General features: G+C 45.4%; 1 long non-coding RNA gene across 2 annotated transcripts; it reads right to left on the bottom strand.

The window, feature by feature from the left end:
• Window positions 1–9275: 9275 nt before the first annotated feature.
• On the bottom strand, window positions 9276–14181 carry LOC123114354 (uncharacterized). 2 transcript variants are annotated; one of them, XR_006456519.1, is made up of 5 exons: window positions 13356–14177; window positions 12239–12342; window positions 11742–11920; window positions 9920–11364; window positions 9276–9781 (listed from the first exon to the last, which is right to left on the bottom strand). It is a non-coding gene; the product is annotated as an uncharacterized lncRNA (long non-coding RNA). The 2 variants fall into 2 exon arrangements; XR_006456518.1 differs by having other exon boundaries at window positions 9920–11920; window positions 13356–14181.
• Between the last annotated feature and the right edge of the window lie 359 nt (window positions 14182–14540).

Here is a 14540-nt window from a genome sequence, read left to right as displayed (position 1 = left end):
TGAAGACATTGTTTCGTTTTAGGCACCTGCCATCTTAGACCAGTGCTAAGTTAATGCGCTAAGATGAAGTGTTCCTGAGGTAAATGTTCAGTAAACCAGAATAGCCAGTCGACTCTGGCCGGCGGCCGCGGAGGAGGCTGGGTCAAGCTCCCTGCTCCTGTATCTCTCGGAATGGAGTGGGTAATTAATCTGTAATTTAGCTCCCGAGCCCTCACAAATACACTATGTGTTGAACTGGGCTTAAATTCATGCGTAGTTTACCTCTTGAATGTCAATATCTTAGGCCTGAAAAAGTTACATGTTTCCATTTGCCAAGTCTAGCATGATTGCCCCCAGAGATTCAGAACAAGCCGGGCTAATGGATATGTTCCTATGTATGACCCTGATGCTACACAAGACATATTTCTTTCACACTGTAATATCATGCGTGTAATCGGAGGACAATGGCTAATCCAGTTCAGAATGCAATCATCAGATTTAACAACAGGGTGCCACCGTTTTTATTTGTGGAACAAAACAATGTGCAGGTGCCCAACATCATAGTTACTCTTGTATCATACGTACAGTACAATGCAGTCAGAGTAAATCAACGTCATCCTGGAGATTTTTGTGCTGCAGACTGACAACATGTTTTCTCCCACGCGTTATCACACAGTGTTGGGTTGGTATTTCTCTGAATGAAGTATCAGCAGACCAAGTTGAAGGCATCCTCTGCTTATGAAAACACGAGAGGATGCGGCCTGCTTCGAGTTCGAGGCGGCAGGGTCAACAAATGCATACCGATAGACAAGGGCTAGAACACATTGTTCACCAAGAGAGCACATTGCTTTCTCTGGTGTTTCCTACAGTTCAGCACTATTAATTGTTTGCTTCTGCAGAACATACAACAGTGCAAGCGTTAACACTCAGTTTCTTCGAGCACTGACGTCAAACATTTGAGATCTCGAGTATAAAGAAAGCAACACTAACCTTTCTTGATATATATCGATAAGTTTGTTAAAAAAAACATGGAACACTTTTGTTAACGCAAAGTCCATAAGTTATAAATTACAAATAGTAGGTAGAGATCAGCAATGTGATCATTCTGCATCTCGAATCTTGCGCATTTATTTGTATACTCTTCAGATTCTTGGATACAATTAACTCAATAATGCCAGAGCAGCGTTTTACAGACCGGGCTTGAGGGAGCCTGGTGTTTTCAAAATCTGAAAATGCTATTTATAAGTTTCAGAAAAAAATGATTTTTTTTGCATGGACACATACAGATGTTCTTCACTTGTCTGTAAAATACTAAAATTGCACTGAATAATAAGTTGTTTGGTATCCTATGCAAAAAGGACGAAGTCCTGACCCAACAATAACAATAGAAATGCGTATTTTTATACACAAATTTACCTATTTGGTGTACACACATGAAAATATATTTTCATGAAAGTTCATACATACGAGCTATACATGTATTATACTCCATATGTATAAGTGCAATTGTTTCCAGAATTGTTTTTGAAGTAGAAATGGAGTATTGTTTCCTGGTATTTTGCATGTGTCCTTAACTTTTTTTTGAGAGGCTGGAATATGTTCTTTTCCTTTTCTTACCCCAAATTGTTTTTTTTTTTGAGGATCCCAAATTGTTTTTAGGTGATACCCCAAATTGTTGTACACGTTTCAGATTAGGCCTGGGGCCCAGCCCAGCAGTAGCCCACCAAGGTCCGAAGGCCGAAGCAAGACGCCCCGAGCGTGCGTCCCCCACTGACCGCCGCGCAGCTGCCCGGCCAGGCCGCCGCGGCGCCGCCCTCCCCCTCCCCCCCCTGCCCGGCCTCCTGCTCGTACCCTCCCCCTCCGACCTGCGGCCCCTGCGTGAGCTGCCTCCGCCGTTCCGCGGAGGAGCGCCGGGTCAAGCTCCTGCTCGCACTGCTCAGCTGCTGCTCTGCTCCTGTTCCTCTCCGAATGGATCGGGTAACCTCTAACTTTAGCTCCTGGGTCCTGAAAAATGTCCGTGTTGAATTGAACTCAAATTGACAGACTGCTTAGCTATACTCTACTCCTAGTTTGTCACTTGAATTTCATGATCTCAAGTCTCAACTAATTTACCGGGCGTAAGCAACACCGAGGAATCTTGTCGAATTGGGCTTAAACTGATGCATAGACTGAGTGCCTGACACTCTTCAATGCTAACATCTGAACTAATTTATGCGCTGCCACTGCCACATATTAGCCCTTCATAAGCCACAAGAAACACTGGTGAATCTTGTCTCCATTTGCCAAACCTTTTGAGGACCAGGCTTTCATGATACTCATGCATTTATAAAGGACTAGACTCGGTGCGTAACCGAGATTAAAAATCCTATTACTCATACTTAAAAGGCCATATGCATCCCTAGTTGGTGCAGAGGCCGGGGAAGTGAAATTCTCCCTCATTTAAAGATTGGCTAGATTGAGTCCCCGCGTAGCCCTCCCCCTAGGGCGACTCGGGCGGAGCCAAGAAACTTAGCCGCCGCCGCCGTCGCGAACTCCCTCCTCCTCTCCCTCCGCCGCCGGGCTAAGCCCGGGGGCCAACGGCGGTGGCGGGGGATCTCCTCTCTCACACGTCTCCGGGTTGGGGCGGGACCCCTAGGCATGTGGCGGCGCGGCCGATCTGGGTTCTGCGGCGCGACGGATGGCTGTGGCAGGTGGCAGACAGCCAGCCCGTCCTCGGACGGCGGCGGCTAGGCACGACTGGCGGCGCAACCACGGACGGCGGCGTGGGCTGCGGGCGCAGCGGACGGCCTTTTCGGGCGGTGGCGGCCAGCTAGGCTGCGGTGTCGTGCATACTGCCTTTAGATCGGCGGCGGCGGCGGCGGCGTGGAGGGCATGGTGGTCTCGTCAGCGGCACCTCCGGTCAGATCTGTTCTGACCGATGCGACCGGCGGTGGTGGTCATCTCTTCCATCAGAGGTGGTCGGGTTGAGGCTGGGTGTTCGGATCCCTGGATCCGTGATCCAGTACTGGCTGCGAGTCGGGGAGACATAGTTGCCGGTGAAAACCGAGCCGATGGCGGCGTTCTACGTCGTTACCTTGATGAAGGCATCGTTGTGTGACTTATGTCGACCCGCTCGTACTGCTCTGGGGAAACCCTAGGATCTGGTCTTCCAGATTGGATGATGGCGGCACTACGGTGGCGTTTCTCGTTTATGGAGCAATGCTGGTGGTCAGAGGCGGCTTTGTCTTGCACGGAGCTTCGGTGGAGATGTCAAGTCATGCCTGGTCGACAGGTGCTACGCTTTGTCATGCCTGGTCGTCAGGTGCTACGCACCACAGATCTTCTAGAGACTTCAAGTTGTGTCGACTGGTGGTACTTGGCGTCATTGGTGCTGAGGTGTACCGGCGGCGGCCGCGACGTGCTTAGCAGTTCGCGCGCAGGGTGGAGGTGCCTTTGGGCGCCGTGGTGGCCTTGACAGCAGTTAGACCGGGCAAGGATGATGCGTCAGTACAGCTCTGAAGATGGAGCAGTGGCAGTTACGGCAGCGGCCTCTGAGAGCGCGCCGGATCGGTGTGTTCCCCATACCCGGCATGTGGCTTGGTTGGGGCCTCAGGTCTTAGATTTTAGCCTTGGCTGCGAGGTCTGTTTGGTATTAGGCCCAGACTATCAGCATCCCTTCATCAAATGGATAGGAGTAGCGACAGATGTTGCCTAGACGGTGACTTCAGACTTACTGTTGTATTCCTTTGTAAGGTCTTTTGAGAATAATTAATAAAGTGGCTGCATGCATCACCCAGATACAGAGGCCGGGGGTCTTCCTCCTTTTCTAAAAAAAATTGCCAAATCTTTTGCCTGCAACGGCAGCATGTTTCCATTTGCCAAATCTACCATCATTGCCCTTAGAAATTCAAACATTCCAGGCTAATGAATATATTCCTGTGCTATGCTAGACAAAACAGATTTCTCACAGAGCAATTCACACTGTAATATCACGAGTGTAATCAGAGGACAACTGCCAATGACAATTAGGATGGCAATCATCAGATTTAACGACAGAATGCCACCATTTTAACTTTAGGAACAGTGAGCTGCAGGTCTCTGAACATAGTTACTCTTGTATGGTAAAACACATTCAGAATAAACCAGACAACGTCATCCTTATGCTGCAGCCTGAGAACATGTTTTCTCAGTCCACACTTCATCACACAGCGGATTGGTATTACTCTTGATGAAGTATCAGCAGTACAACAAAAATTCGAAGAAGCCCAACATAAAGGCCTCTCAGGAAGATATCTTCCAGTCCACCTGAGAAAACTAAGCATAGACTACAACTCACTTGTAGCATACAAACGAACAAAACAAAAGTGTCCTATTCCTTGACACCCAACGCTGAATATTCTCGTTTGATTGTGGAGACTTCTGCATAAATGTCTGGCACTGTCGGTCGATCTTTGGTGTCTCCGTGGAGCATGAGAGACCAAGCTGAACAAGCTGCATAATGCAGTTCAGAATCCCCACCATCGCATGGTTTCCATCGTCCATGCCTTCGTCTCCAAAACTCGGTATGATGATATTATGATCAAGTATATCACAGATCTTTTCAGGGAATGCATTTCCCACAAATTTCTGAAGGCTCAGGCCATTCTTGAACAACACATCTGTTGGGCGTTTCCCCGTGAGCATTTCTAGGATGATAATTCCATAGCCATAGACATCGCCGCTGTTGAGATCTTGTTCCCAATGATAATTCTAGGGGCGCGACTGTTAGCTAAATATCCAATGCTATTGTTACTCTGAATCTGCCAATAGATGTGAAGGTCGACGTCTGCAGCTACAATGTGGTGTTTCTACAGCTGGTGGCTGGGAGTTTTACAAGGGATGGCAAATTTATCAAACTGAAACATCTTGTCCACAATATAAAGGAAACCTTACTTACCGGGGATGCAGACCACATGGAATTTGTGGCTGCATTAAGCAAAAAAGCAGAGCATGCCTTTCCGAAAAAACAAAGCACATGTTGCCCTGCATATTCTGTGAGACATCTGCAGAAGAGGACACCGAGTGTAATCAGAGGACAATAGATTTAACAACAGGGTGCCACCATTTTAATTTTAGGAACAATGAGCAGGTGTCTGTACATAGTTACCATAAACGCTCTTATATTTGTTAACAGAGAGAGTACAACACATTCAGAATAAATCTGACAAAGTCACTACAACTACCAAAAGCACCCTTGACATTCTTATCCCGCAGACTGAGAACTTGATATTTTTCGTGACGTAATATCAGTAGTGCAACAAAATGTAAGGGTGCGTTTGGGAGTAAAGTATTTTTGGAGTTTTTTTAGAAATACTGTGGTTTCTGAAAAAACCTTGGTATTAAATACTTTGAAGCGTTTGGCTCAAAAAATTACTGTAGTTTAATATACTGTGGTATCTTTGATACTGTAGTTTTTCTGCAGTATTTAAAAAAGAGGCCCTGGCTTTTGACACCGCCATCTACATACTGATCAGAAAATCAGTCGCCGCGGCCGCCGACTCATCTATATGTTATATATTTTATAATGAAATTCACTGGTTGCCGAATACTTTCTGCACGTCTCGAACAAAGCTAGCACACGACTCGTGCATGGCCATGTAGCTGCAGGTGATTAATCCGGTCGTACACTAGCACACGACTGATTAATCCGGTGGTGTTGCTTTTTAGGTGTTGATGAGTTAGCACGTGCTATTTGGCCATGTAGTTATCAACAGAACTGTAGCAAAATAACATCAGCCAAACGCTTCGGTGGACTTGACAAAACTGAGAAAAACTATGGTTTTTAAAAGCCAGAGTAATTGTTCCCCACACATAAGAAAACTGTGGTTTTAGGATACTTTGGTTTTTCAAAAACTGTGCTGTCAAACTAAGCTTAAATGGTATGCGCGTCCACTAGCAACATAGAGGCGAACAGTTCAAAAAATGTAACACGTGGTGCCTAGTTACTGACAAAAAGTGACTCCTGCAATTAGGCTTTACGATTTAGTGACTTCCTCAAGCAAACACAACCATTTCTGCTTTGGAGCAGCCCAAAACTCATTTTGACTAAGGCCTGCTTGGATTGAGGAGTTCTTTTTGTTTGGTCGACAATGCTTAGCTCAGTTGACACAAAAATTACACTCAATCAAAACAGAGCCAGACATGAAATTCATCTCGACGAACATATCCTCATATGCGAGGAAGAACAGTGCATATATCACACACACGGACAAACAAAATAACAAAGACTTATTTGTTTGCAGGTCAAGGACAACACCATGACATACAGACTCACATTCACTAACACAACAATATCTTCCAGAGTATCAAGGAGCAGAACCTATCTAGTGCACATGCACTCAGAAGAAATAAGTAAGCAGACAACCACTGACAGCACCAACGAACTTTTTGACAGAATACAAATGAATTGTCGATCGGCCAGACCAATCGACTAACACCGTAGCACCTAAAAATCAGAGCTTAAAGGGGACGAACCCACCCACAGCGACGATGACGAGGAGCAACACGTAGGCGGAGGGCAGGAGGCCCCTGGCGAAGGCGAGGATGCGGCACCCGTCGCTGCAGCGCAACAGGCAGAAGGCGGTGGAAATGGGGGTCGATTGAGAGTTTACAAAAGGAGCGCCTGACAAGGATATGGGGGCCGGGGGTGCTGCTACTTATATTGTACGCAGATGGGAGGAGAGGCAAGTGTGCGACTTCTTTCCGATGTTGTGAGCAATCGACGGAGTCAGACCGCAGCGATCACATACGGCAGATGACACTACTAGTACGTGGGGACGGACGACGGACACAAACGGCAGCGACGGCTGTAGCGTGCGGGGATCATTTGTGCACGCGCGTTCAAGCGGCCCAACACACCTCCTCCTTCCTGCTTTGCTTAATAAAAATATTACGGTGGTCACACAGTTTCGGCAGGGGCGTTTCGTTTGGTTCCATCGATCCTGCCAAGCTGGTGGGTGGAGTCGGCTAGAATTGTTTGTTTTTTTCTCCTAGAAAAAGTGGGTATGCGTCGAACGGGTAACGGGGCTTGTGCGGCAGAGGAGGAACCGTGGGAAAGCATCGGCTCACTCGGCGGTGGCATTAGTTTAGTCGAATAGAAAAAAAATATGTTTTTAACAAACTATTAGATGCAGAAACTTATACATAATTCACTCATATGAACACACACCATGTCCCTATAAGCACATTCTAGAGACTGAGCCGAGACATCAACTTCAGATTGACAAAGTCATCACATGCCCCTTCACACTCCACGGGAACGCTAAACGTACATCTCCAAAATGCCTGAAATACATCCAAAAAATGCGAGCACCAATGCCAATTATAGGACTTAAAACCCTGGTGGGCTGGTTCTACCACAAAGAACCTAACCATCTGACCTAGGCTCTGTTTTTAGAATAACAGGGAGACCCCTCCCCGGCTCCATTGCCAGAATGAAACCACATAGCCATACATAAACTGGACGGGGGTTCTCTAGATGCTAAGGGTTATTGGTGCTAATATAACAGTAAACTAGAGAAAAACACAAGGGAGAGGGGGGATACATAAAAAAGCAAGGCACAACTTTGGGTTTTTTCTCATCCCAAAGCGTACATGTTTCGGGTCGGCCCAGCAGCAGCAGGTCCCAAAGGCCGAAGCCAGACAGGCTCCTTCCTGTGCAGCCCCGAGCATGTGCTGTGTGCGTCCCCCTCGACCGCCGCAGCCGGCCTCCGTCCCCTGCCTGAGCTAAATCCGATTCTGCACCCGCTACAATACAATCCCCAATCGGCCGCATAGCCCCCTCTCCGCTGGGCCGGCCCATCTAGCTTTCTTCTGTGTTTTTTTCAAACCACAAAAAAAGGAGTGCTGGTGCTACGACTCGAACCTGGGAGGTCCAACTTATTGTTAGCTGCAGTAAACACCCCGCCACCCCCAACTGGACGTTCTAACTTCCATCTTTTTGCATATTTTTCTTCGTTTCTTTTTTCTTCTGTTTTCGTTTTTATTTTTTTCTTTTCTTCTTTTTTTTATTTTCTTCTTTCAGGTTCGATGAACTTTTTTCAAATTCGTGAAACTTTTTTCTTAATTGATATTTTTTTCAAATTCAATGATCTTTTTTCCTTAAAAATTGATGAATTTTTTTTTCAAATTTTATGAACTTTTTTTAAATTTGATGAACTTTTTTCAAAATCGGTGAACTTATTTCAAAATCGATGAACTTTTTATTCAAAATCGATAAATTTTTTTCCAAATTTCGTGAACTTTTTTCCAGCATTTGATGAGCTTTTTCAAAATCCATGAAATATTTTTATGAACTTTTTTCATGAATTTATGAGTTTTTTGTGAACCTTTACGTAAAAGTCAACAGTCAACAACCTGAGCAGTGGGTCCATGCTGGTGGTGAAAGGCCAAGCGGTCGTGGGGATCGAGCGATCGAGGCAATCGAAAGAATGCTCGTGTAGGGCCAGCCCACAAGGGGTGTGCGTGAGCGCTGCTACCCTTTACTGGCGCAGAGGGCGCCGAAGAGGTGGTCTCCCTGCCTGAGCTGCCTGGCCGCGCCGCGCAGGGACGCCGAGTCGAGCTCACTGCTTACCTGCTCATCTGCTTCGGTGCTCCTGTTCCTCTCGGAACGGACTTGGTAACTTCTAATCTATCTAGCTCAAAACAATGCATGTGCTCGACTGAACCTGAACCTGAACCGATGCATTTTGTTATCAGTCCATTCCCATTTCATGCTATACTACTACTAGTAACAGAAGATGACAGAGATGCTTCTCGTGGACAAATGAACCAAACCCATTGAAGAATACTTGGCTATGTTCTGCAGCATAGACATAGTGCCTGGCTCTGAGTATGACTGCAGCTATGACACTGCCATATCCCCCCGCAAACTGATCAAATGTAATGCCTGAAACAGGCCGTGCATTTTTCCACTTGCCAAATCTACCGTCATTGCCCTCGGAAATTCAGGACATGCCAGACTACTCAATGTATTCCTAATCCCTGGTGCTAGACAAAACAAATTTCTCACGGACCAATCCACACTGTAATATCTACTGTAACAGAGAGTCCCGGAAAATTTTGAACTGTACTCATGGGAGAAGGAAAGGCGGAGAGTATATATATACACACCGGGTGAGACAATTCCTAATGTCAGTTTAGAATGTATCGTCAGATTTACAGACAGGGGAGTGCCGACTATTTTAACTTGAGGAACAGTGAGCAGCAGGTGTTCAACATAATATAACACATTCAGAGTAAGTCGGACGACGTCATCCTTGACATCCTTCTGCTGCACACTTTCTCACACGGTGGACTGGTATTTCTCTTCATGGAATATTAGCAGTACAACAAAATTTTGTAGAACCCCAACACAAGCATAGACTGCAACTCACTCGTAACATACAGGCGAACAAAAACAGTGTCTCCTATTCCTTGATTCTCGTTTGGTTGCAGAGACTCTGTGTAGACGTCTGGCATTGTCGGTCGATCTTTTGGTGTCTCTGTGGAGCATGAGAGACCAAGCTGAACAAGCTGCATAATGCAGCTCAGCATCCCCACCATTGTGGTTTCCATGGTCCACGCCTTCGTCTCCAGAGCTCGGGATTATGATGTTAGGATCAAGTATATCACGGATCTTTTCGGGGAATGAATTCCCCACAAATTTCTGAAGGGTCAGGCCATTCTTGAACAACACATCTGTTGGGCGTTTCCCCGTGAGCATTTCTAGGATGATAATTCCATAGCTATAGACATCGCCTGCTGTTGAGATCTGCTGTTGAGATCTTGTTCCCGATGCCATACTCTGCATTGTTTAACATTGAGTTATCTTACAACATTGATTACTGAAAACCATGCAAGTTTCCTTTTAAAGAATGGAAAAGTAAAACTTGAATGATACTAGGGAGTGAGGAAAGCTAATAATAATATAGTGAATGTTTACCTGGTGCAATGTTTCCAACTGATCCTCTTGGTCCTTGTAAGCTCGTGGAAGTAATAGTACTTGAAAGAGTTATGACTTTGAAGGAACTTAGCTAACCCAAAGTCACTGAGACGGGCACCCATGTCATCATCTAGAAGCACATTGCTAGGCTTCAAATCATAATGGATTACAGGGGGCCACACAGCTGTTATGCAAATATCCAATGCAGCAGCTATGTCCTGCTATTGTTACTCTAAATCTGGACATAAATCGACGTCTACAGCTATTATATGGTGCTTCTAAAGCTGGTGGCTGGGAGTTGTACAAGGGATGACAAAGTTATCAAACTGAAACATTTTTGTCCAGGATGTAAAGAACCTTAGCTACTGGAGATGCTAGGAGTATAATGGATGCTAAGCTTCTTGGACAGTTCCATACCAAGCAGGTGATAATCATGATGACGAATGCTGTATCGGACTTAACCCTCTGTTGGCCTTTAACTTGATAAACCAATTCATGCTTTTAGGTTCTTTTCCACATCGACCATGTTCCATCATTTTCAGAATTCTTTCAGTCAACACCTTACTAATAGTCTATCATAGTTTCTCAAACGATATGTCCAGTTTTTATTCCAAAAAAGAGAGAAAGAAAATTGCCTTCGACAAAGGAAAGCAGAAAGCAACAGAGTGCCTGACTCTGACTGCACTCCACTCCTAGTTTATCTCCTGAATGCGAAGTTCTGAACTAATTTACCTAATGCAGCTTCGACACATTGACACTGCCACATACTCCCTCCGTTCGGAATTACTTGTCGCAGAAATGGATGTATCTAGACGTATTTTAGTTCTAGATACATTCATTTCCGAGACAAGTAATTCCGAACGGAGGGAGTACCTGTTAAGCCACAAGCAACACCAATGTATCATGCCTTCAACCTGATAAAATCTTATGCCTGTAACAGCTACATGTTCCATTGCCCTCAGAAATTCAGAACGTGCCAGATTAATGAATATATTGCTATACCTGATGCTAGACAGAACTGATCTCTCACAAAACAATTCACACTGCATGTAGGATAGCAAAAATGCTTAAACATTCAACCGTAATATTTGGAGAAGGAAAGGCAGAGAACATATATACATACCGATAGTGATGTCGCACGTCGCAACTGCCCGCCAAAGAACTCACTGTCAATGTACAACTTCAGGAAGGCGGGCCAGCTGGAGTACATCTTGAGCCCCTGGTGGAGCGCCTCGTTGACGAGCATCTCATCCAGCGACCACAGGATCTGCACAGTGCTGTGGGAGAAGCCGCACCATGGGAAACCGATCAGACACGTTGAGCGCTGCTTCAGCAAAACGTCAATGCAGACCACATGGAAATTGTGCCGTAAGAAAGAATGCAGAGCACAATATTCTGAAAAAAGAATGCAGAGCGCTCCTTGCTCTCCGTACTCCATGAGACACCTGCAGATGAGGACACCGGCAAATTAGAATATATCGTTTGTGTAATTAGAGGACAACTGCTAATGCCAATTCAGAATCATTCTCAATAAAAAAAATGACAATTCAGAATGTATCATCAGATGTAACAACAGGGTGCCACTGTTCTAACTTTAGGAACAACTAGCAGCAGGTGTCCAACATACTTACTCTTGTATAATATAAAAAAATCAGAATAAATCATACAATGTCACCGCAAGTCTACAATTACCAAAAAGATCATTGACATCCTTATGCCGCAGACTGAGAACACTTTTTCTTCCGCAGTTTAGCACTCAGTGGATTTGCATTTTTCTTGATGAAGTATCAGCAGTTCAACAAAATGTAAAGCGCACGCATACCCTGTAACTTGATAGAGGAATGCAGTTCACTTAGAATGTAACATGTGCTGTTTAGTGACAAAAGGCGACCCCTGCAATTTGGGTACCATTCAGTGTCTTGCCGGACAAACAAATTTATTCCTCCTTACACGTCATCCTCAGTGACCACTATTTTTCCTTGGAGTGGCCTAAAACTGATTCTGCAATTTCAAGAGAGCCAGTAAGATCTGGTGCCACTAGAATATGGGACATTAGTAACTATACTATTTTCTTCTAATAAAAGCACATGATGAATCTGATAACTGGTCATTTATTTCCGTACATACTCCATCCGTCCGGAATTATTTGTCATCAAAATGAATGAAATTGGATGTATCTAGAACTAAAATACATCTAGATACATCCATTTTAATGACAAGTATTTCCGGACGGAGGGAGTATATATTTAAAGAAGCAAGGTATCACGGAATTGTGAAAAATCTGGCCACATCCTATATAAAGACTGATCAGTAACAAACCTTGAGCTGCAGAGATAACAAATTAATGCCAAGGACATCATAACCGCTGGCTTCATTTCCTTGAAGTAGAAATGCTACAAGACTAACTTCCAAGAACAGCATTCCTGAATCAGTAAACATTGAAAGAACATCAATTTCAGGAAAATGATCTATCAATAAATTCCATTCAAGCAATAAATTAACTGTCATACAGGGGTAAGAGATACAGAAAATATACTACAGTGTAACACATGAGCTACATTACTGATGACAGTGTAGGTTAAAATTCACATGCATAAGAGCAGGGGTTGCTCGTTCAGTTGTCTTGTCCCTTAGATCGATAGCATTACTCAACACATACACATGAGATTTGGATCTAATTACTAGGCCAATTAGTGTGTACTCAAACAATCTGAATCCAATACCAGGCTATTGTGTCGTTGTTCACAGTTCTGCTAATAACTAGAGTAATTACCAGCTTCAATCAAAGCTCGACACACACATTCAGTTGGAAAACTGAAACACCAAAAGGCAAAACGTATGCACTCAAAACGAAGCTATCTGATGACAAGTCAACCTAACTTGTGTCCATTTATTCTACTTCCCATTCAAACATTAACAAGCATACAAAGGTTGCACTGTTTATTAAGACTTGAGGCCTGCTTGGATTGGGGAATTTTGTGTGTGTGCTCCACAGTAGTTAGCTCAGTTCACACAAAAATTACACTCAATCCAAGCAGAGCCAGACATGAAATTTATCTCGACGAACGGATCCTCGTATGCCAGGAAGAAGAGTGCATACATGGAACGCATGGACAAACAACATGACAATAACTTATTGACCCAGAAACAAGAAACATATTCACAATACATTGGCAGATCACCGTGACATACAGACTCGCATTCACTAGCACAACATATCTTCCAGAGTATCAAGAAACAGAACCTATCTACTGAAGATGTACCCAAAAATAACTAAGCAGATAACGACTGACAGCACCAAAATTTCTGGACAGAATACAAATGAACCAGACCAATCGACTATCCCTGCAGTAGGTAATATCAAAGCTTAAATGGGATGAACCCACCCACCGAGATGACAAGGAGGAGGAGCACGTAAGCGCAGGGAAGGAGGTACCAGGCAAAGACGCAGAGACGGCCATCACGGCTGTGGCCGGGCAGGCAGAAGGCAGTGGCGAGCTCCACCGGCACTGCGACAAAGAGAACAAAGGCAAGGATGGCATAGTATGCTGCCTTGTAGTGGGCGAAGACAGGTCCGGCGGCCGGCAGGTGGAGCACGGTGGTGAGGGCCAGGACAAGGGTGAGGGAGCTCAGCCCCCACAGCGCGCGCCCCAGCTGTGGTACCGCCGGTGGCGAAGCAGAGGGTAGCATGGAGTGCAGTATGTTGATTATGGTGGATTGATCGATCTCCATGGTGGGTTGACCCATCTCCAGGTCGGTCATAGCGTTGTCCCCGATGCCGTTGCCTTGGTGTTGGGGCAACACGGTCTCCATGGTGGTGTGGAGCGATCTTGATTCTGATTGAGTCGCCGTGTGTAGGGAGGGAGATCTGAGGCAGGAAGAGAGAGTAGGGGATCTCCATGTCAGCAGCAGCTTAAAATAGATACAGAGACAATGATACATACTGCTAGAATTGAAGTCCAGTCTAACTCTCCTGGGCTAATTTGCGCTCTAATCTCTAAATTAACAAGGCAGGCTGTTTCTACTGCAGTACGTTTTTACAGATCTAACTGTATGCGACGGAAAGAATGATCCAGACACAACATGCCAACATATATACTGCCACATAAGACAAACTACAAAGATCCGGTCCATTATGCCTATTTTTCCCCCTATTCCATCTAACAAACCTGGGGTAACCATAAAAAAAACGGTGGGAGGTGACTGTCGTAGCAGGGCGGATGCTGTTTTTCCTGGCAGCACCGCAGTGAAGAGAGAGGTAGCGGCGGCAAACTGTGGGTGGGGGGAAAATGGGGGCGATTGAGAGCCGAGAGGAGCGCTTGAGAGTGGTGGATATGGATATCGGGGCCTGAAAGCGTTATACTATAGGCCTATACTATATATATAGGTAAACCACCCGTCAAATGCGTCAAATGTGACGTCGACGTTGTCGTAGGCTCGTAGCAGGGTGTCAGCGTGACCTTATGCTTCCCCTTTGAAACTGGAATACAAGGTGACGGGCGGAAGGTGACGGGTTGGTGGGTGGAATCGAGGGTCGACGCGCTTCCCGGTTATGGCTTACGCGAAAATACCGCGAAGGGGCGGTAGATGCTTAGCGGCCGTCCCATGCGCATCCGACGGT

Source organism: Triticum aestivum, chromosome 5B (assembly GCF_018294505.1).
Source record: "Triticum aestivum cultivar Chinese Spring chromosome 5B, IWGSC CS RefSeq v2.1, whole genome shotgun sequence".
In the NCBI taxonomy this organism is placed as follows: Eukaryota; Viridiplantae; Streptophyta; class Magnoliopsida; order Poales; family Poaceae; genus Triticum; species Triticum aestivum.
Note: the sequence above shows the minus strand (reverse complement) of the source record. Positions and strands in the feature narration are given on the sequence as shown.